We start from the raw sequence: 14,302 nt of genomic DNA on the forward strand, positions 1-14,302 counted from the left end.
GAACTCCCGGACCGCGAGATCGTGACCTGGCTGAAGTCGGACGCTTAACCGACTGCGCCACCCAGGCGCCCCTAAATAGTGAATTATATTAAGAAGGATTCCAAGTCTGGAGCCAGGTTCCCGGGGAAGAGAATCATTATTGCCTCCTAGTGTCTCCCAAGGCTATGGGATATGGAAAGGTTGACATGCATGCCATGTATTTGCCATCCCAGAGAAAGAAACTCAAGGGAAGGGAAACAAAAATAATATAAAAACAGAAAGGGGACAAAACAGAAGAGACTTATAAATATGGAGAACAACTGAGTGTTGTTGGACGGGTTGCGGGCGGGGGGATGGGCTAAACGGGTAAGTGGCATTAAGGAATCTACTCCTGAAATCATTGTTGCACTATAGGCTAACTAATTTGGATGTAAAATTTAAAAAACAAAAAAAGAAAATTAAAAAAAAAATCCCCAAATAATTAAGTGCAAGATGACCCAGCAAGTCAGTAGGAAAGTAAGGTGTAATGTAGCCCCTTCCTTCATGGACCTTTATCTTTTACTTGGGAAATCAAAATGAATAATACCTATATGATGGAGAACCAATACATGATTAACAGCAAGGGGTTGACCAGAAATGCAATCAGATTGGATTAAAGAGAAATTAGAGTGGGAACAGGTATGGAAGGCTTTTTGGGGAAAGTGGAAATTTAGTCGCCCCTTGAGTGAATACTTTTGTGTCAGGTTTACACTATGAGTTTTACGTAGGCGGGGGTGGGTTTTGTTTTCCCCTTAGAGCACCCTAATGAAGTAAGTAGTGTGATCACAACTTTATGGATGAGAAAACTGAGTCACGGAAAGGCTAAGAAATTTGTTCCAGGTCACAGAGCTACTAAGGCCTGAGTAGGGATTAACAGCCAGTCAAGGCTGGTTCTCCTCACCAACCCTGTGAGGAGAGCAGGTGTGCCTGGCAGAAAACCAGCCTGAGTAAAGGGCTCAGTGTGGGGCCAGGGGATAGAGAGGCAGTTCTAGGCAGTGATGGAATAATGACAGGTTCAGGTTTCCTTTCAATGGAATAGTGTTACGATTCAACGTGGCAACCTGTTGGCCAAATGTATCACACCTGAGCCACGATCACAAGCAATTCAGACGTTTGTTACTGACTCTGGCATTGGTAAATCGGGGGGAGTCCCTGGACAAGGGGTCCAGTGACAAGAGGACTCTTTCAGAGGAAAGAAAGCCTGATCCTGGGGACACAGAAACAGGGTAGGAACTCGTCTGTTGGAAAACACCGGGAGGTGGTGGAAGGGGAAGGTTAATTTTGGGCAGTCTTTGCTTAATCTACTGGGCTGTGGGCTGTACCGATTTTACATAGCCAGTTCACTCTGTCAAGTCCCCTTACTGGCAGAAGAGCCCCCTGGAGCAAAGTCACCCCAGTCTGCAGGGGACATCCAGTTCCTAGGGAGTTCGGGGTATCTTGTGTAAAATTTGGTTGTGGTTTGGTGTTGCATTTGTTGGGCTATTTAGATTACTTTGCATTATTTATCCATATACAGCAGGCGGTTCCCCTAAGGGCACATGCCCCTGGGCAGCTGGCAAATCACCTGGAGCTAGTCTGTTGCCCACCACCCTGGCAGTTAGGGATTTTTGCCCTTCAGTGAAAACCTCAAGTGCCACCGCTGTTTATGTCACACGAGCTGATAGAACCTTGGACATTTCCTCTGCTGCATCTGCTGTTTCCCTGGTATAATCGTGTTGTGAGCCCTGAGTCCCAATTCTCTAGTCCCAAATGTCACTATTGTATGTAGCATGGTGGGTAGGAAAATGGCGCATCACCTCCGACTGGGGACTGTGACCAGCAGGGTCCCATCATGGGGCAGTCAGTAAACATTGAGGGGGTTGTCAGAGTTAGAGTGTGCAGGTGAGTTTGGCCACCAGGAACAAGTTATCTAGGGAAGTGACACAGGTGAACCAGGTTCCCTTTGGGGCTCCTAATCGCTCATGTTTCTTTAGTATCTGGGCCAGCATAGGGCCATGAGTTCTGACATGCTATGCAGCCTAGGAAGACACAAACATTTGGATATGCATTTGGATATTTGCATTTGGATAATTGCGTGATCTGGACTCATGGGCCAGAGACCAGACTTCGTAAATCAATCAATGAATGTCCTGCCCATGTGGTCCCGGATGGCACAGGGTAAGACGTAGGGGCCTAGACCAATAGCATCACTACTGGTGACTTTGTGGGCCTTTTCTATCAGCTTAAAAGGTCATTCAGCATGGTGGAAATAAGAAGCTGGCTTGCTCACGGGGTCACAGCATAACTGACTTTGTGTGAGGTCCAGCCACTGGGATGTGACTTTGACCACATGACCATACAGATCAACCTGGGGATAGCCTTAAGCAGTAGGCTTGCTTTGGGAGGCCCGGCAGGGGAAGTCTTAGCCACAGTGGAAATGGGGTTCATTGTGCCCTATGGGGAGGATGGTGGAGAAGAGAGTTATATCTTTGGGGGTCTGTCTGGTCTTCCCTTCTTTCCCGTGTGTGGTACATGCTGAGTGGTGGACCCCCTGAGGGGAAGATGCCTATGCTCTGACAGGAGGCACATTGGTACATGATGTGGGTAGTTGGGTAGTTATCCTCTGAGATGCAGGGGTTGGCTGGGCTGTGGTCATCAGCTGCAATGTGGCCTTTGATTCCCTGGCCAGAACAAGTTTTGAGCCATGTCCGGGTCAGGGAAGCATGTGTTGATCTTGGGAAGGCTGTCACAAAGATGCACAAAGCAGGAGCGCTTGAGGGGACATTTATCATGTGCTGGGCATGGTGGCCACGGTAAAGATAGCTGGGGTGGGGGGCACTAAGAGTGCAGGACCACGCTCCTTTTTGTTTCTCCTGGTGGCTGGCTGCTCAGGGTAATATAATATGCCTGGCCTATGGTGTTATGGAAGAAGAGTCGTGCACTATAGACAAACAGAGATTATGCTGTGGGTGCCATACTGCCCAGGTGTCCTGGCATGGAGTCGGAAAACCGTATCCCAGACCGAGGCCACAGCCAGCTAGTGATAACCTAAATGTTCCACGAGAGCATTTTCCAGTGTGGAGCCTCCACATTCAGGGCTTCCGTTTATAATGCTGCAGGGGGCTGGGGGGAGGGGTAGGGCATCTGCGCCCCACAGCTGTGGGTGGTGGCCTCGCTCCAGCACCCTATCATGGAGGTAGATAACCTCAGGTATGCTATTTTAGAATATTGGTGTTGGTGCTTTGCCTTTCTCGGAGACCCACGTGGTGACAGATTTCAGTCCAGGTGCTGCTAATAGTTCCCTGTGAGAAGGGCCTGAAATTAGCCAGTCGTTAAAGCTCTCGTAAGTCCCATTGTGGAAGATGTTTTAGGGAATGGTGCCTGGTGGTACCTGCTCTCTGGGCTGGTACAAACATAGTATCAGGGATTTTGCCATTCTGTCTACGGCCAGTAGGTCCCAGGTTATTCTCAGCCCTCACTCTGGACACCAATTCCCAGTGGTGGAATTGAGCTCAGACAGAAAAAGATACAGGAATGAAAGACCCGGGAGCTGTGGCAGGCAGGTGAAGGTGAGAAGTCATGATCTGGGGCCTGGGTCTCCCGTCTGAACCAGTAAAGGCAAAATGAGAACATTTTGTTATGGGTGAGGGGTCCCTAGGGGCAGTAAGATCAGTAAAGGGGGATAAGAGCAGTGAAAGGAAACTGATTTGGGAAACCACATGCCATTTTGTAGCTTTAGGAGAAGACCCCAGGGCAGCTGGGTGGCTTAGTTGGTTAAGTGTACGACTTGGGCTCAGGTCATGATATCGTGGTTTGTGCGTTTCAGCCCTGCATCGGGCTCTGGGATGACAGCTCATCGGCCTGCTTCCGATTCTGTGTCTCTGTCTCTCTCTGTCCTTCCCCTCCTTGTGCTGTCTCTCTCTCAAAACCAAACATTAAAAAAAATGTAAGAGAAGACCCATTATTGTGGAGCCCATGGTATCATGGTGGGAGGGATGAGCTGGGAGGGGTTCATGCCTGCCATGGCTAGAACATCCTGGATGGCCCAGGGAACCCGGGGTGAGGGCCTGTTATAATCAATTTGCCACTGGGAGTGTTGTTAGGCTCCTTGGTCATTCTGCTGGGAGTGACATACTGCACCCAACTCTTTCTCCACAAGTATTCAATTTTTCTGGGAGAGAAGTAGAGTATGGTGGGAAAGATCTCCCATATTGGGAGATGCCTGGATTGTGAGCCTCTAAGAATGTGGATTTAATGTAGTCCTTTGAAGACTTTTGAGCAGAGGAAGGATGTGACTAGAGTTGCATTTGGGTTGGATTGGGGTGGGAGAAGCAGGGGTGGGGCTGCTATTTGAGGACATTCAACATCAAGAAGGGTTGAAGGAAGGAGGTATGGGGCAGAGGGAATGACCAGGGAGGCAAGGGCTGGAGGGACACTGCGTGACTGGGCAAGACTTGTCTGCAGGAGACAGGGAGGAGGAGCCCAGGCAGCTCCAGAATCATCTATAGCAGCCCCCTTGGATTGAGCACTTACTCCCTGCCAGACCTGTGGAGGTGCTAATAAATGATCTTATTTATTCTCCAGTAAGCCTGTGGGGTACACATGACTGGTCTTCTGCTCTTGCCCCATCCATACAAGCCATTTTCCGTGATGCTGCTGGAGGGATCCTTTTATAACCTACATCACATCACCTCATTCCTGTGCCTGAGGCCTTCAAAACTTTCCTGCTTACCCAGAGGGAGAGCTGAAGTCCTATCAGGCCCTCCCTGCCCGGTCCCACCCATCTGTATGTCTTCTCCCCACTCCCCAGCCCTCTGCTTCAGCCACACAGACCCCTTTGTCATTCTTCTATCTCTAGTTTAGGGCCTTTGCTCCTTCCGTCTCCCTGGAACATTCTTTCCCAGGTATTGGGTCTCCTTATTAGAAAGGCCTTTCTTCACTACCTGCCAGCCCTGACCACTCCACTGCCTTTCCCCTCACCTGTTACTTTTCTCCATGGAGCATATCACCATCTGACACACTATATGTTTACTGGCTTATTTGTTTAGCATCGCTCTCTCCCTCTCTAGGTTGAGTTTGCTGTTCAGGCATGAGCAATGTTTGTTTGGCTTACATGTATGTATTTCCAGGGCCTAGAATGGTCCCTGCCACGTATTAGGTGCCCAGTAAATACTTACTGAAGGGATGGATAGTGTGTATTATTATCCCGGTTTGATGAAAGGGGAAACTGAGGACCAGAAGAGGTAAGCAGTTTGTCCAGGCAGGACAGCCGGTAGTTGCCAAAGCCAGGATTCAAGCCCAGAAAAGTCTGACCACAAACACTGCTCTTCTCCATTAGGGTACAACACTCCCAAGGAATTTCAGATCTTTGTAACCAAAAAACCAGGTCTTCTTCTTTTTTTTTTTTTTTAAGATTTGATTTTTAAGTAATATCTACACCCAACGTGGGGCTCAAATTTACAACCCCAAGATCAAAAGCTACGTGTTCTACCCACTGAGCCAGCCAGGTGTCGCGAGAAAGGTGCACTTCTGGGGAAGAACTTTGGGTAAACAATGACCCATTCATTCTGGACTTTGCTTTCCTTCAAGTCCAGTTGGGCATCAGAGTCCATGGGTAGCCATTTGAGCATTTATTGGGTTCCAGGTGCTGTGCTAGACACGTAAGGTTTAAAAAGAAACGAGACACAGTCCTCACCTTGAGTTCACCACCCTGGGGTGAAGTGTCAAGGGCCCGGTCACTGAAGTCACGGAGCAGGAGCTAACCAGCAGCCAATCAGAGCACTGACACGGACATCAGCCAGACTCTCTGCACCAGGCACTGACGAGTGGCAGCATCTCACGATCCTGTTCATTTGTTCAGCAGAGTCACTGAGCACTTGGGTTGTGCCAGAGGAAGGGGTGACATTAGAAATACAGAAACGGGGGGATGCCTGGGTGGTTCAGTCAGTTGAGTGGTCACTCTTGATTTCGGCTCAGGTCATGATCCCAGGGTCATGGATCAAGCCCTGTTTTGGGCTCCAAACTTAGTGTGGAGCCTGCCTGAGCTTCTCTCTCTCCCTCTCTCTCTCTCTATCTCTCTCTCCCCCTCTGCTCCTCTCTCCAACTCATGGTCTCTCTCAAAAAGAGAAGAGAAGAGAGAGAAGAGAAGAGAAGAGAAGAGAAGAGAAGAGAAGGGAAGGGAAGGGAAGGGAAGGGAAGGGAAGGGAAGGGAAGGGAAGGGAAGGGAAGGGAAGGGAAGGGAAGGGAAGGGAAGGGAAGGGAAGAAAAATCCAAAAACAGGTCAGATAAGGGCCTGTCCTCAGGAGTTCACAGAGGCGAGAAGGCAAATACCTCCTTCTTATTCACTCATTCACCAGCTAGGAAACGAGTGCCTACTGTATACCAAACATTCCTGGACTCTGGGTTCACAACAATGAACACAGTAGGCACTAACCCCACACCCAAAGAGCTTACAACTAGCAGCAAGTAATTAAGTGGTATTATTATTACTGTTATTAATAACAACAAGGGTTACTAACAAGGGCTAAGTGTCAGCTACTGTCAAAGCACTTACAGGATTTATTTCATTTATTCCTCACAATGACCCTATGGTTACCCCTATTACGGATGACGAAACCGAGGCTGCCATCTTCCTAAAGTCTATGATTTTCTGGGAGCACAAAGCACAATTGGCATAACTAATTATACTGACAAGGTCAGGAAAGGCCTTACAGGAGATTGAAGTTTTCAGGTGGGACCTAAAGAAATACGGGTTTTCACTAAGCAGAGACACTGGGGCAAAGAGCCTGGAACGACGAAAGCCCAGTACATGCTTCACAGGGTAGTTGTGAGATGTCAGCAAGAAAAGACGCATGAAGGGGCTCCTGGACGGCTCAGTCAGTTAAGCGCCTGACTCTTGGTTTCGGCTCAAGTCATGATCGTGAGGTTCGAGCCCAGTATGGGGCTCCATGTTGACAGTGCAGAGCCTGCTTGGGATTCTCTCTCTCTCTCTCTCTGTCTCTCATAAATAAATAAATAAATACATAAATACATAAATACATAAATACATAAATAAATAAAATTTTAAGAAAGAGAAGACATGTGAAGCCCTAGCACCATGACTGGCACCAAGATGCTCTCAAATGTTTGCTCGCCTCTGCTGGTCCCCATGGTGGTAGGAATGTGTGCCACTTTCCCCGTGCACCTTGGTTTTTTAAAGATACGCTTCAAATTGTAACCTTCTGGGAGGCCAAGATCTCTCTGAGGCACTCGTTACAGAATTCAAATGTGTTTGAAAATGCTAGCAAGGGCAGCGGCCCCACCTCTTCGTTGCGTAAGGTCGTTGTGCACACACACACACACACACACACACACACACACACAGTTGCTGGGGAACTCATGGTAAACAGCAGCCTCTCGTTTGGATCGCAATAACTGAGTGGTCTCCCTTTGTGGCTGGTGCAGAGGAACAAATTAGATGGTAAATTAGTAGTTCCCGAAGACATTAGCAACCACCCCGCTCACCCAGCAAGTGTCTGACTCACGGCGGGAACCTCTCCACATCACGGCCTATGAATAGACGCTCTTCCTCCCTCAGACAGAAACCAGACTGCCCAGAACACCCCGGGGGAAGCTTGAAACCTCATGCCCCTTTCAGAATAGTTTTATTTTAAAAGACAAATTTAATGACCACTTCTGCCTCTCTGAAGAAAGAGAAAAAGCTCCCTTGCCATACTGCATTCATCAGAGAGTTCATCAAGCCTACTCACCAGCAGATGATGCAATCCTGGTGGCTTCCTGGATCAGATCTAGGCAGCCGGCCCCGACACCCCTCCTCAACTAATTGCCCTGCTTCGCACCTGTTCCTTCTCAGGAGGCCCTGTCACCCTAGTGCCTGATGCCTGTGCCGCCTCATCTTTCTGCCGGGACACCTGCAGGCCCTCGTGCACAACAAATCCTGCTTCTTGGCCTAGGGCTGAGGGGGTATTTTCTTCTTACTTCTGCTCAAGGCCAGTCGCTGTTCTTTGAGCACGTTGCAAAGCCATGGTTCGGAGCACTGGGCCTGTCGGTGGCCTCCTCATCTATCTGATAGAGGGGAGCTTTCGCTCTTGCAGTGCGTTCCCATGCCGGATGTGTTCTGTGCGGAATCCCTAGGTCTGCAGGAGTGGTCTTCTCTGCCATGTCAAAGGGCAAGTGCTGGATGGCCCAAATCTTGACTCAGACCCTCATCCTCTGCTTCAGAAAGTAGAGAATATTCACGGACCGCGGTTTGAATGACTCCAACAGACCCTCCAATTCTAAGAAGCCATCTTTGACCTTGCTCATGCATAGCTCTCTCTCCCTCCCCTGCACCATCAACCAGTATTTGCTTTTCCTTCTTGCTCAGTGCAGCCCCGGACGTATTATTTCAGTAAAGGGACGCTGCAGGCCGTCCAAACCAGAAAGTTTGGAGCCTCACGCAGACCTGGATTTGAATCTTGGCTCAGCCACTTACCAGCCAGACAAACTTAGAGAAGGCGTGCAGTCTTTCTGAACCTCAACACCCTCGTCTCTAAAACAGGGACAACTGTACCCACTCTGCATGGTTGTTGGGTGGATTAAATGAGATAATGCAGGGAAAGAGCTCGAACAACCGCCAATATTGTGCAACACAAGCAGTATTGGTTCACCTAGCAATACTTTTAGTGCCTGGATGTGACCACCTCCTAATTAGACATTAAATTCTAAGTCAGTTCTTCTTTCGAACCCCTGAGGGCCCTGAGCAATTATAGACATAAGAAGCTACTCATAAGTAGTTGAGCGTGCTGAATAAAGCAGACTCCTGTGGCTCCTCTCCCTTGTTTTTACCACTAGGCTCTTATCTCCTGCCCTGCCTCTTTGATCCTGGGCTTCGGGGCCACCCCAGTATCTCCTCTCCCGGTACTCCATCCCCCAGTGAGCTCTCTGGCTCTTGAAGTCCTGGTTTGCACGTGATCGTTGCCATGCCCTGAAATGCCTGCCTCCCCGCGTGGGCCCTGTCTGTCAGCTGCCTCCTGCCGCCAGCATCGTCTGTCTGCCGGGCTGGGCCCCCTCCCAGGGTGACAGCTCACCAGGCCTCACCCCGAGTCTCTTCCAGCATTAGCAGCCCACCCTGGCCCAAAGATATCTTTTACAGCTGATCTGTGGCGGCACCTCCTACCTTCCAATTAGGAGCTTGTCAACACCCCGGCCATCACTCTTCCTACAGCGGCTGACAACACAGGCGCCCGCGGAGACTGCTCTGGGAGAACGAGGCAAAATGATTTCCATGGCCGAGGTAGTGCTGAGCACAAAAGTTGGAATCTGGGTGAATCTGAATATAGTCCGGCCTCAGTCTGCAATGTATGGTCCTCTTCAAATCCACAGCACCAAGCACAGTGGTTGGCATACAGTCGGTACTCAATAAATGAACAAGCACAAATTGAAAAGGCCAAGGAGACATTTTTTTAGTTGGATTCCCACTCTCAATGCTTGTTCATATCCAGTTCATTTCCTCCTCTTGTACATGCGATTAAGAAAGTTAGCTCATGGGGTGCCTGGGTGGCTCAGTCAGTCAAGCGGCTGACTTCCGTTCAGGTCGTGATCTCACGGTTCATGGGTTCGGGCCCCACGTAGGGCTCTGTGCTGACAGCTCAGGGCCTGGAGCCTGCTTCAGATTCTGTGTCTCCCTCTCTCACTGCCCCTCCCCCCCTCACATCCTGTCTCTATCTCTCAAAAATGAATACAAACATTAACAATTTTTATATAAAAAAGAAAGCTCATGACTAATATTTCATAATATTTTTTCCTTTATTTTTTGTGGCTGAAATTAATACCAGGATAGAGAGGTGCCTGATCCCTTTGCCCCACTCCCTACCCTCTTCCATCTTCTCTGATTTTAGAATCGTGGTGAAGCTCTCTGACATTCAGGGCCATTTTCAGAAACTGGAGCTGGAAGTATGACACAATCTAACATTTTTCTTATCTGGCAGTGTGGTCTGGTGGTTTGCACGGCGGCCCTGCATGTCGGAAGTCTGGCTTTCTATTTCTGGGGCTTAAGGGAAACCATGCAACAACAGTCTTTGGAGCCCCCGCTCACTCTTGCTTTCTCTTTCTCTTGTTCCCTGTAATGTGCAGGACCAGGAATGGCTTAGCCACAGCAGTCAGTAGTTCAGCCAGGAAAGGAAATGCGTCTCCCCTCTGGCCCCTGCTTTAGCCTCCCAGGAGTGGTAAACAGAGGAAAGCTCTAACCCAGAGAACTGGAAGGTGACGGTGGTGGATAGGAGAGAGGTTTGGGGCAGACAGTATGAGGACACAGTGATGGCTGACGGGACCACATCCAACTAGACCTTTCCTCCTGCCCCAGCTCAGGTGCCTGAAATCTCGAGAGCTCACAGCGGGGTGGAGATCTCCCCCCACCCCACCCCTGCCCAAAGCTAAGGAGAGCCTAAGTGACAGGGAAAGGACGGAGGAAGGACTTAGCCTTGCTTTGCCCTTCATGGAGCAAATCCAAAAGTGGGGAAGTGGGCAAATCATTTGATCTGAAGTAGAAAGATGCGGGGAGAGAGGGAGAAAGAACCAAAGTGGCAGCACATTTGATGAAAGGGACAATAAGAAGTGGAAGGTACAGTAAGATCTTCAGAGGAGCAGAGAAGGGTAATGGTACACTGGCTTCACTGCTGGCCAAGGACAGTTCGCACAGTGGCTTGGGAAAGGCCTCCTGAGGGGGAATCTGTGTCCAATCAGCCCAGCAGAGTTAGAAGCATAGATGTCCCAGGAATTCTACCGCACCCACACTTCAAAGTAGATAGAGAGTTGAACAGCCTTGAAATTGATAGAAAACATTCAGCATTTGATCAAATTATCCCACTGTAGCTATGCAAGTTCTGGGCTATATCTAGAAAGAACAGAGCAAGCTGGGGAGGAAATAGTCATTTAACATGCCATTTCCTTCCTCATTTCTACCCCACCGATCTGTAGGTCTCAATTCCTGCTACTGGAGTTGCTGTTTTCACAACCAGGAAGCTATGAGACCTTTGGGTTATCTTTAGAGTGATACCCTGCAGAAGGTTTTAGGCTGAGCCTTGGGCTGGCGATCAGATGGCATTTGCCACGGGGTGACAATTGCTTTGGGGTTCTGAGGGTTTTCTGCCAGGGTGGTTCAGACAGTATGTTTTCTGGGTTAACTGCATGTGCATTATGCACCTGCTGACTATGGTGGGAATACGGTGCTTTATGAGATCCCCGTGGTAACACACAGAGAAGGCCAACTATATTGTGTGACTTGGGGTGTTTTCAAGAAAAAAAAAACGATCTTTCTGGAGGGCAACACTAAGAAAAGGACACTAGGTTTGCAGTTAGAAAAACCTGGATTTGAATTCTGCCTCAGCCCCTTATTTGGGTAATTCAATTACTCTCTTTACCTGTCCTTTTCATCTTTAAATGGGGAGCTTAAGACCCTCTTCAGGCTGTTGGGAGGATTTAATAAGATATACAATTGGCATAACTTCTGGCACATAGTAAGTTGTAATTTATTGCCCCTCTGTCCTAAAGTGCACCCTGAGACTTATTTTTTAAATATTGAAAGACAAGTTTTCACTGTGGAGATTTCTCTCCAGCCCTATTGATGTTTATGGAGAGAAGAACTTCCAACTGGCAAAGGCTGTCAAAGGGGCAGAGCCCATTTTGGGACAGTGATCAAGACCAGTGATGTCCTTCCTGTTAAGCGAAGCCCAGCAAATGCTAGGCAAGAAGCCCACACTACTCTACCAGACAGCGGTAAAGAGCAAAACACCTGTCAAGTTTTCTTCCCCATGTGTTACCATCTTTCCGTAACAGACAAAGTAGTTTCTGCTGGTGCAGGCATGTCCAAACCAGTCTGGAGGACCAGAAGGGCTCCCTCTCCACCCCAGGACCCAATTACTTGCAGGACCAAGCTCCCTGTCCCAAGGAGACGCAAAGTTGAGAGTCATTGATCTCATTCAAGGGCAACGGATAACAGTGGATGGAGGGAGGGCAGAGGTGTTTCTGAGGACAATTACGGTGCCCCCAATGGAGTCCTAGAACAAGAGAGCTGTAGTAAAAGGGAATGAAAATTGACTCAAAGGCTTTTCACTGAAACATCTGTGAGCTAGCAAGATACAAGGTCTTGGGGCCAGCTGCTTGGCTGTGACCAAAGATGGCACTGATGGCTTTAGAAAATGGTGCCTGAAGGGCCAGTTTCAGTTGCCTTGACGTTGGGCAGCAACACTCAATTGCTTTTTTCCAGATTTCCTATGTGGTATAGTTAAAATGTGCTTAATTTTTATTTGGGGGCAATAAAAATATTAGTATTTTATGAGACTACAAAATACATCCAGAAAAATAGAACACTGATGCTCTGATTCACTGCTTCTCCAAGTCAGAGCCATTTTGCATCTATTTTTTAAGAGAACAGATTATAGGGGCGCCTGGGTAGCTCAGCTGGTTGGATGTCTGACTTGATTTTGGCTCAGGTCATGATCTTGAGCCCTGCGTCGGGCCCTGCACTGACAGCAGAGTCTGCATGGGATTCTCTCTCTCCTCTCTCTCTGCACCTCCCCCCTTGTGCTCTCTTGCTCTCCCTTGCTCTCACTCAAAGTAAATAGATAAACAGTAAAAAGAGAACAGATTATAAATGACATATTGTATTTTGTCGAGAGTCGGTCATATACATTTGATTAGATTATACACTGAACATGAGAACATGTAGAAGGAAGGTGGACCCAATTTTAAGGTCATTCACTGAGTCTCTCACACATTCATTCATTCAACGCATTCATGGACTGCTTGCTATGTACTGAGTTGGATATTCGTGCGTTTGGTAGTCTCATCATGTGAGTCCATAAGAAACATTCCTGGAGATTTGTTCCTTACACTATTGGGGTGAGGGGATTTGACAGGTCTGGGGTCCTCACAAAGCAGGGACCAGAGAAGCCAGTCAAATCCTGCTTGGTTCCTACCTCTGCTACCCTGCTTTTGTCTGTAGGCTTGTGTGGTTTAGGACCACCATGTGCATCTGTAACATGAATTGGCTCAACCGAATAATCTCAAAGATCTATATTTTGTTTAAACCTCTACAACTAGAAACTCTGCGTCCTTATAATAAGCAATAATAAATTATGAACCAGGTGTTTTAAAAGCAACTTCTATAACATTCAGAATGCCTTCTGAAATGTCCCGCATCTGTCATCCGTCCCCCGTATCGTTCTTTGAGGCCAGATCAGGTGTTACTTTCCTTCAGGTTCTTGCTGCCCTGTGAATTTATAGCCCCAGAAAAGGTAAATAATCTGGATTTCAAAGAGAATTCAGCTGGTTTTTAAATATAGGCAAATAATTAAAAAATATGGGCCAACACCGTATACCTTAAAAAAAATCGGGCCAACTTTGACCAATGGCCACCGGTAACAGACAACACCTGAGCCATGCCCCAGGTGTGCTCACCTGGCCCAGCAGCTCTGGGAAGCAGGAGCAGTGAGGAAACCTGACTCTACCTGCAAACATACCACTGAGGACAGCGACTCCGGAGGAAGCAGAACTGCCAGCCCACGCAATGCCTTTGTAAGAATTAGAAAAAGCTGCCCCTGCCCCTAAGCAGATGCGGCCATATTGCCAGGCTCAGCTTGGCAAGCAGGAAACAAGTCGTATTTCAGCCCAGCTCGTTCACGCAACCGTACCACCACAAGAATGACCTGTGTGGGAGCTCCCGATGCATGGGCTGAGGACAGAACTGTCCAAGGGAAGGGCGTCAAGGGCTCTCTCTAGACACTTGAAGTTATTGTCAGAGTTCGATGGCTAAGCTCTCCAATATGGTAGCCACCAGCCATATGTAACTGTCTAAACTTAAATTAACATGAAATAAAACAAAAAATTTTATCCCTCAATCATATGAGCTACACGTTAAGTGTTCAATAGCTGCACGTGGCCACTGACTACCGTATTGGGCAGTACAGACATAGGACATTTCCATCACAGAAAGTTCTCATCGTGTTGTTCTGTGAGATCCCTTTCAGTTCTATCAGGAGCTTCTGAGTCTGGACCAGCTTTTCTTTCTCACCTCCCTCTTGCCACTCCCCATCATGGGCTTTATTCTCCAGTCCTTCAGACGGTTCATTGTGTTCCCAATATTCTGGGTCATGTTCAATCACCATACTTTTTGTTCATGTGGTCCCCTCTTCCTAAAATGTCCATCCTCTACCAATAACTGCCTATTCCAATAAAATCCTGCTCTCTCTTCAAGGCCTAGGTCATATGCTGACTCCCTATGTCTTCTAGGTAGACACTGTTTTCTCTTGAGAGCTTCCAAAGCTGC

This window comes from Prionailurus bengalensis, chromosome D1 (assembly GCF_016509475.1).
Source record: "Prionailurus bengalensis isolate Pbe53 chromosome D1, Fcat_Pben_1.1_paternal_pri, whole genome shotgun sequence".
Lineage (NCBI taxonomy): Eukaryota > Metazoa > Chordata > Mammalia > Carnivora > Felidae > Prionailurus > Prionailurus bengalensis.